Source organism: Gnatocerus cornutus, unplaced genomic scaffold (assembly GCF_029298725.1).
Source record: "Gnatocerus cornutus isolate USDA-ARS CGAHR unplaced genomic scaffold, icGnaCorn1.1 ctg00000028.1, whole genome shotgun sequence".
Classification (NCBI taxonomy): domain Eukaryota; kingdom Metazoa; phylum Arthropoda; class Insecta; order Coleoptera; family Tenebrionidae; genus Gnatocerus; species Gnatocerus cornutus.
The window spans coordinates 189,517-197,082 of record NW_028275378.1 but is presented as its reverse complement, the minus strand read 5'-3'; positions in this window follow the sequence as shown (position 1 = coordinate 197,082).

The window sequence follows — 7,566 nt, the reverse complement described above, 5'->3', positions numbered from 1 at the left end:
CCGATTTTCGTTGTTTTCTGGCTTGAATTCGCAAAGAAGAGCACGAAATCTACAAAATCATCACTTTTTACCAAGATTCTACGGCTGAATTGCAAGAAAACAGCAGAATTCTGCACGAAATCATCAATATTCTTACAGAAAACCGCATATTTCGATGCATAACGACGATATCTCGCCGATTTTCGTTGTTTTCTGGCTTGAATTCGCAAAGAAGAGCACGAAATCTACAAAATCATAACTTTTTACCAAGATTCAACGGCTGAATTGCAAGAAAACAGCAGAATTCTGCACGAAATCATCAAAATTCTTAGAGAAAACTGCATATTTCGATGCAAAACAACGATTTCTCGCCGATTTTCGTTGTTTTCTATCTTGAATTCGCCAAGAAGAGCACGAAATCTACAAAATCATGACTTTTTACCTAGATTCAACGGCTGAATTGCAAGAAAACAGCAGAATTCTGCACGAAATCATCAAAATTCTTACAGAAAACCGCATATTTCGATGCAAAACGAAGATGTCTCGCCGATTTTCGTTGTTTTCTGGCTTGAATTCGCAAAGAAGAGATCGAAATCTACAAAATCATGACTTTTTACCAAGATTCAACGGCTGAATTGCAAGAAAACAGCAGAATTCTGCACGAAATCATCAAAATTCTTAGAGAAAACCGCATATTTCGATGCAAAACGACGATTTCTCGCTGATTTTCGTTGTTTTCTATCTTGAATTCGCAAAAAGCACGAAATCTACAAAATCATGACTTTTTACCAAGATTCAACGGCTGAATTGCAAGAAAACAGCAGAATTCTGCACGAAATCGTCAAAATTCTTAGAGAAAACCGCATATTTCGATGCAAAACGACGATTTCTCTCCGATTTTCGTTGATTTCTGGCTTGAATTCGCAAAGAAGAGCACGAAATCTACTAAATCATGACTTTTTACCAAGATTCAACGGCTGAATTGCAAGAAAACAGCAGAATTCTGCACGAAATCATCAAAATTCTTACAGAAAACAGCATTTTTCGATGCAAAACGACGATTTCTCGCCGATTTTCGTTGTTTTCTGGCTTGAATTCGCAAAGAAGAGCACGAAATCTACAAAATCATAACTTTTTACCAAGATTCAACGGCTGAATTGCAAGAAAACAGCAGAATTATGCACGAAATCATCAAAATTCTTACAGAAAACCGCATATTTCGATGCAAAACAACGATTTCTCGCCGATTTTCGTTGTTTTCTGGCTTGAATTCGCAAAGAAGAGCACGAAATCTACAAAATCATCACTTTTTACCAAGATTCTACGGCTGAATTGCAAGAAAACGGCAGAATTCTGCACGAAATCATCAAAATTCTTACAGAAAACCGCATATTTCGACGCAAAACGACGATTTCTCGCCGATTTTCGTTGTTTTCTGGCTTGAATTCGCAAAGAAGAGCACGAAATCTACAAAATCATGACTTTTTACCAAGATTCAACGGCTGAATTGCAAGAAAACAGCAGAATTCTGCACGAAATCATCAAAATTCTTACAGAAAACCGCCTATTTCGATGCAAAACAACGATTTCTCGCCGATTTTCGTTGTTTTCTGGCTTGAATTCGCAAAGAAGAGCACGAAATCTACAAAATCATCACTTTTTACCAAGATTCTACGGCTGAATTGCAAGAAAACAGCAGAATTCTGCACGAAATCATCAATATTCTTACAGAAAACCGCATATTTCGATGCATAACGACGATATCTCGCCGATTTTCGTTGTTTTCTGGCTTGAATTCGCAAAGAAGAGCACGAAATCTACAAAATCATAACTTTTTACCAAGATTCAACGGCTGAATTGCAAGAAAACAGCAGAATTCTGCACGAAATCATCAAAATTCTTAGAGAAAACTGCATATTTCGATGCAAAACAACGATTTCTCGCCGATTTTCGTTGTTTTCTATCTTGAATTCGCCAAGAAGAGCACGAAATCTACAAAATCATGACTTTTTACCTAGATTCAACGGCTGAATTGCAAGAAAACAGCAGAATTCTGCACGAAATCATCAAAATTCTTACAGAAAACCGCATATTTCGATGCAAAACGAAGATGTCTCGCCGATTTTCGTTGTTTTCTGGCTTGAATTCGCAAAGAAGAGATCGAAATCTACAAAATCATGACTTTTTACCAAGATTCAACGGCTGAATTGCAAGAAAACAGCAGAATTCTGCACGAAATCATCAAAATTCTTAGAGAAAACCGCATATTTCGATGCAAAACGACGATTTCTCGCTGATTTTCGTTGTTTTCTATCTTGAATTCGCAAAAAGCACGAAATCTACAAAATCATGACTTTTTACCAAGATTCAACGGCTGAATTGCAAGAAAACAGCAGAATTCTGCACGAAATCGTCAAAATTCTTAGAGAAAACCGCATATTTCGATGCAAAACGACGATTTCTCTCCGATTTTCGTTGATTTCTGGCTTGAATTCGCAAAGAAGAGCACGAAATCTACTAAATCATGACTTTTTACCAAGATTCAACGGCTGAATTGCAAGAAAACAGCAGAATTCAGCACGAAATCATCAAAATTCTTACAGAAAACAGCATTTTTCGATGCAAAACGACGATTTCTCGCCGATTTTCGTTGTTTTCTGGCTTGAATTCGCAAAGAAGAGCACGAAATCTACAAAATCATAACTTTTTACCAAGATTCAACGGCTGAATTGCAAGAAAACAGCAGAATTATGCACGAAATCATCAAAATTCTTACAGAAAACCGCATATTTCGATGCAAAACAACGATTTCTCGCCGATTTTCGTTGTTTTCTGGCTTGAATTCGCAAAGAAGAGCACGAAATCTACAAAATCATCACTTTTTACCAAGATTCTACGGCTGAATTGCAAGAAAACGGCAGAATTCTGCACGAAATCATCAAAATTCTTACAGAAAACCGCATATTTCGACGCAAAACGACGATTTCTCGCCGATTTTCGTTGTTTTCAGGCTTGAATTCGCAAAGAAGAGCACGAAATCTACAAAATCATGACTTTTTACCAAGATTCAACGGCTGAATTGCAAGAAAACAGCAGAATTCTGCACGAAATCATCAAAATTCTTAGAGAAAACTGCATATTTCGATGCAAAACAACGATTTCTCGCCGATTTTCGTTGTTTTCTATCTTGAATTCGCCAAGAAGAGCACGAAATCTACAAAATCATGACTTTTTACATAGATTCAACGGCTGAATTACAAGAAAACAGCAGAATTCTGCACGAAATCATCAAAATTCTTACAGAAAACGGCATATTTCGATGCAAAACAACGATTTCTCGCCGATTTTCGTTGTTTTCTATCTTGAATTCGAAAAGACGACCACGAAATCTAAAAAATCATGACATTTTACCTAGATTCAACGGCTGAATTGCAAGAAAACAGCAGAATTCTGCACGAAATCATCAAAATTCTTACAGAAAACCGCATATTTCGATGCAAAACGACGATTTCTCGCCGATTTTCGTTGTTTTCTGGCTTGAATTCGCAAAGAAGAGCACGAAATCTACAAAACCATGACTTTTTACCAAGATTCAACGGCTGAATTGCAAGAAAACAGCAGAATTCTGCACGAAATCATCAAAATTCTTACAGAAAAGCGCATATTTCGATGCAAAACAACGATTTCTCGCCGATTTTCGTTGTTTTCTGGCTTGAATTCGCAAAGAAGAGCACGAAATCTACAAAATCATGACTTTTTACCAAGATTCAACGGCTGAATTGCAAGAAAACAGCAGAATTCTGCACGAAATCGTCAAAATTCTTAGAGAAAACCGCATATTTCGATGCAAAACGACGATTTCTCGCCGATTTTCGTTGTTTTCTGGCTTGAATTCGCAAAGAAGAGCACGAAATCTACAAAATCATCACTTTTTACCAAGATTCAACGGCTGAATTGCAAGAAAACAGCAGAATTCTGCACGAAATCTTCAAAATTCTTAGAGAAAACCGCATATTTCGATGCAAAACGACGATTTCTCGCCGATTTTCGTTGTTTTCTGGCTTGAATTCGCAAAGAAGAGCACGAAATCTACAAAATCATCACTTTTTACCAAGATTCTACGGCTGAATTGCAAGAAAACAGCAGAATTCTGCACGAAATCATCAAAATTTTTACAGAAAACCGCATATTTCGATGCAAAACGACGATTTCTCGCCGATTTTCGTTGTTTTCTGGCTTGAATTCGCAAAGAAGAGCACGAAATCTACAAAATCATGACTTTTTACAAGATTCAACGGCTGAATTGCAAGAAAACAGCAGAATTCTGCACGAAATCATCAAAATTCTTAGAGAAAACTGCATATTTCGATGCAAAACAACAATTTCTCGCCGATTTTCGTTGTTTTCTATCTTGAATTCGCCAAGAAGAGCACTAAATCTACAAAATCATGACTTTTTACATAGATACAGCGGCTGAATTGCAAGAAAACAGCAGAATTCTGCACGAAATCATCAAAATTCTTACAGAAAACCGCATATTTTGATGCAAAACAACGATTTCTCGCCGATTTTTGTTGTTTTCTGGCTTGAATTCGCAAAGAAGAGCACGAAATCTACAAAATCATCACTTTTTACCAAGATTCAACGGCTGAATTGCATGAAAACAGCAGAATTCTGCACGAAATCATCAAAATTCTTACAGAAAACCGCATATTTCGATGCAAAACGACGATTTCTCGCCAATCTTCGCTGTTTTCTGGCATGAATCTGAAAAGAAGAGCACGAAATCTACAAAATCATGACTTTTTACCAAGATTCAACGGCTGAATTGCAAGAAAACAGCAGAATTCTGCACGAAATCATCAAAATTCTTAGAGAAAACCGCATATTTCGATGCAAAACGACGATTTCTCGCCGATTTTCGTTGTTTTCTGGCTTGAATTTGCAAAGAAGAGCACGAAATCTACAAAATCATCACTTTTTACCAAGATTCAACGGCTGAATTTCATGAAAACAGCAGAATTCTGCACGAAATCATCAAAATTCTTAGAGAAAACTGCATATTTCGATGCAAAACAACGATTTCTCGCCGATTTTCGTTGTTTTCTATCTTGAATTCGCCAAGAAGAGCACGAAATCTACAAAATCATGACTTTTTACCAAGATTCAACGGCTGAATTGCAAGAAAACAGCAGAATTCTGCACGAAATCGTCAAAATTCTTAGAGAAAACCGCATATTTCGATGCAAAACGACGATTTCTCGCCGATTTTCGTTGTTTTCTGGCTTGAATTCGCAAAGAAGAGCACGAAATCTACAAAATCATCACTTTTTACCAAGATTCAACGGCTGAATTGCAAGAAAACAGCAGAATTATGCACGAAATCATCAAAATTCTTACAGAAAACCGCATATTTCGATGCAAAACAACGATTTCTCGCCGATTTTCGTTGTTTTCTGGCTTGAATTCGCAAAGAAGAGCACGAAATCTACAAAATCATCACTTTTTACCAAGATTCTACGGCTGAATTGCAAGAAAACGGCAGAATTCTGCACGAAATCATCAAAATTCTTACCGAAAACCGCATATTTCGATGCAAAACAACGATTTCTCGACGATTTTCGTTGTTTTCTATCTTGAATTCGCAAAGAAGAGCACGAAATCTACTAAATCATGACTTTTTACCAAGATTCAACGGCTGAATTGCAAGAAAACAGCAGAATTCTGCACGAAATCATCAAAATTCTTACAGAAAACAGCATTTTTCGATGCAAAACGACGATTTCTCGCCGATTTTCGTTGTTTTCTGGCTTGAATTCGCAAAGAAGAGCACGAAATCTACAAAATCATAACTTTTTACCAAGATTCAACGGCTGAATTGCAAGAAAACAGCAGAATTATGCACGAAATCATCAAAATTCTTACAGAAAAGCGCATATTTCGATGCAAAACAACGATTTCTCGCCGATTTTCGTTGTTTTCTGGCTTGAATTCGCAAAGAAGAGCACGAAATCTACAAAATCATGACTTTTTACCAAGATTCAACGGCTGAATTGCAAGAAAACAGCAGAATTCTGCACGAAATCATCAAAATTCTTACAGAAAACCGCATATTTCGATGCAAAACGACGATTTCTCGCCGATTTTCGTTGTTTTCTGGCTTGAATTCGCAAAGAAGAGCACGAAATCTACAAAATCATGACTTTTTACCAAGATTCAACGGCTGAATTGCAAGAAAACAGCAGAATTCTGCACGAAATCATCAAAATTCTTAGAGAAAACTGCATATTTCGATGCAAAACAACGATTTCTCGCCGATTTTCGTTGTTTTCTATCTTGAATTCGCCAAGAAGAGCACGAAATCTACAAAATCATGACATTTTACATAGATTCAACGGCTGAATTGCAAGAAAACAGCAGAATTCTGCACGAAAACATCAAAATTCTTACAGAAAACCGCATATTTTGATGCAAAACGACGATTTCTCGCCGATTTTCTTTGTTTTCTGGCTTGAATTCGCAAAGAAGAGCACAAAATCTACAAAATCATGACTTTTTACCAAGATTCAACAGTTGAATTGCAAGAAAACAGCAGAATTCTGCACGAAATCATCAAAATTCTTACAGAAAACCGCATATTTCGATGCAAAACGACGATTTCTCGCCGATCTTGGCCGTTTTCTGGCATGAATTTGCAAAGAAGAGCACGAAATCTACAAAATCATGACTTTTTACCAAGATTCAACGGCTGAATTGCAAGAAAACAGCAGAATTCTGCACGAAATCATCAAAATTCTTAGAGAAAACCGCATATTTCGATGCAAAACGACGATTTCTCGCTGATTTTCGTTGTTTTCTATCTTTAATTCGCAAGAAAGAGCACGAAATCTACAAAATCATGACTTTTTACCAAGATTCAACGGCTGAATTGCAAGAAAACAGCAGAATTCTGCACGAAATCATCAAAATTCTTAGAGAAAACCGCATATTTCGATGCAAAACGACGATTTCTCGCCGATTTTCGTTGTTTTCTGGCTTGAATTTGCAAAGAAGAGCACGAAATCTACAAAATCATCACTTTTTACCAAGATTCAACGGCTGAATTGCATGAAAACAGCAGAATTCTGCACGAAATCATCAAAATTCTTAGAGAAAACTGCATATTTCGATGCAAAACAACGATTTCTCGCCGATTTTCGTTGTTTTCTATCTTGAATTCGCCAAGAAGAGCACTAAATCTACAAAATCATGACTTTTTACATAGATACAGCGGCTGAATTGCAAGAAAACAGCAGAATTCTGCACGAAATCATCAAAATTCTTACAGAAAACCGCATATTTTGATGCAAAACAACGATTTCTCGCCGATTTTTGTTGTTTTCTGGCTTGAATTCGCAAAGAAGAGCACGAAATCTACAAAATCATCACTTTTTACCAAGATTCAACGGCTGAATTGCATGAAAACAGCAGAATTCTGCACGAAATCATCAAAATTCTTACAGAAAACCGCATATTTCGATGCAAAACGACGATTTCTCGCCAATCTTCGCTGTTTTCTGGCATGAATCTGAAAAGAAGAGCACGAAA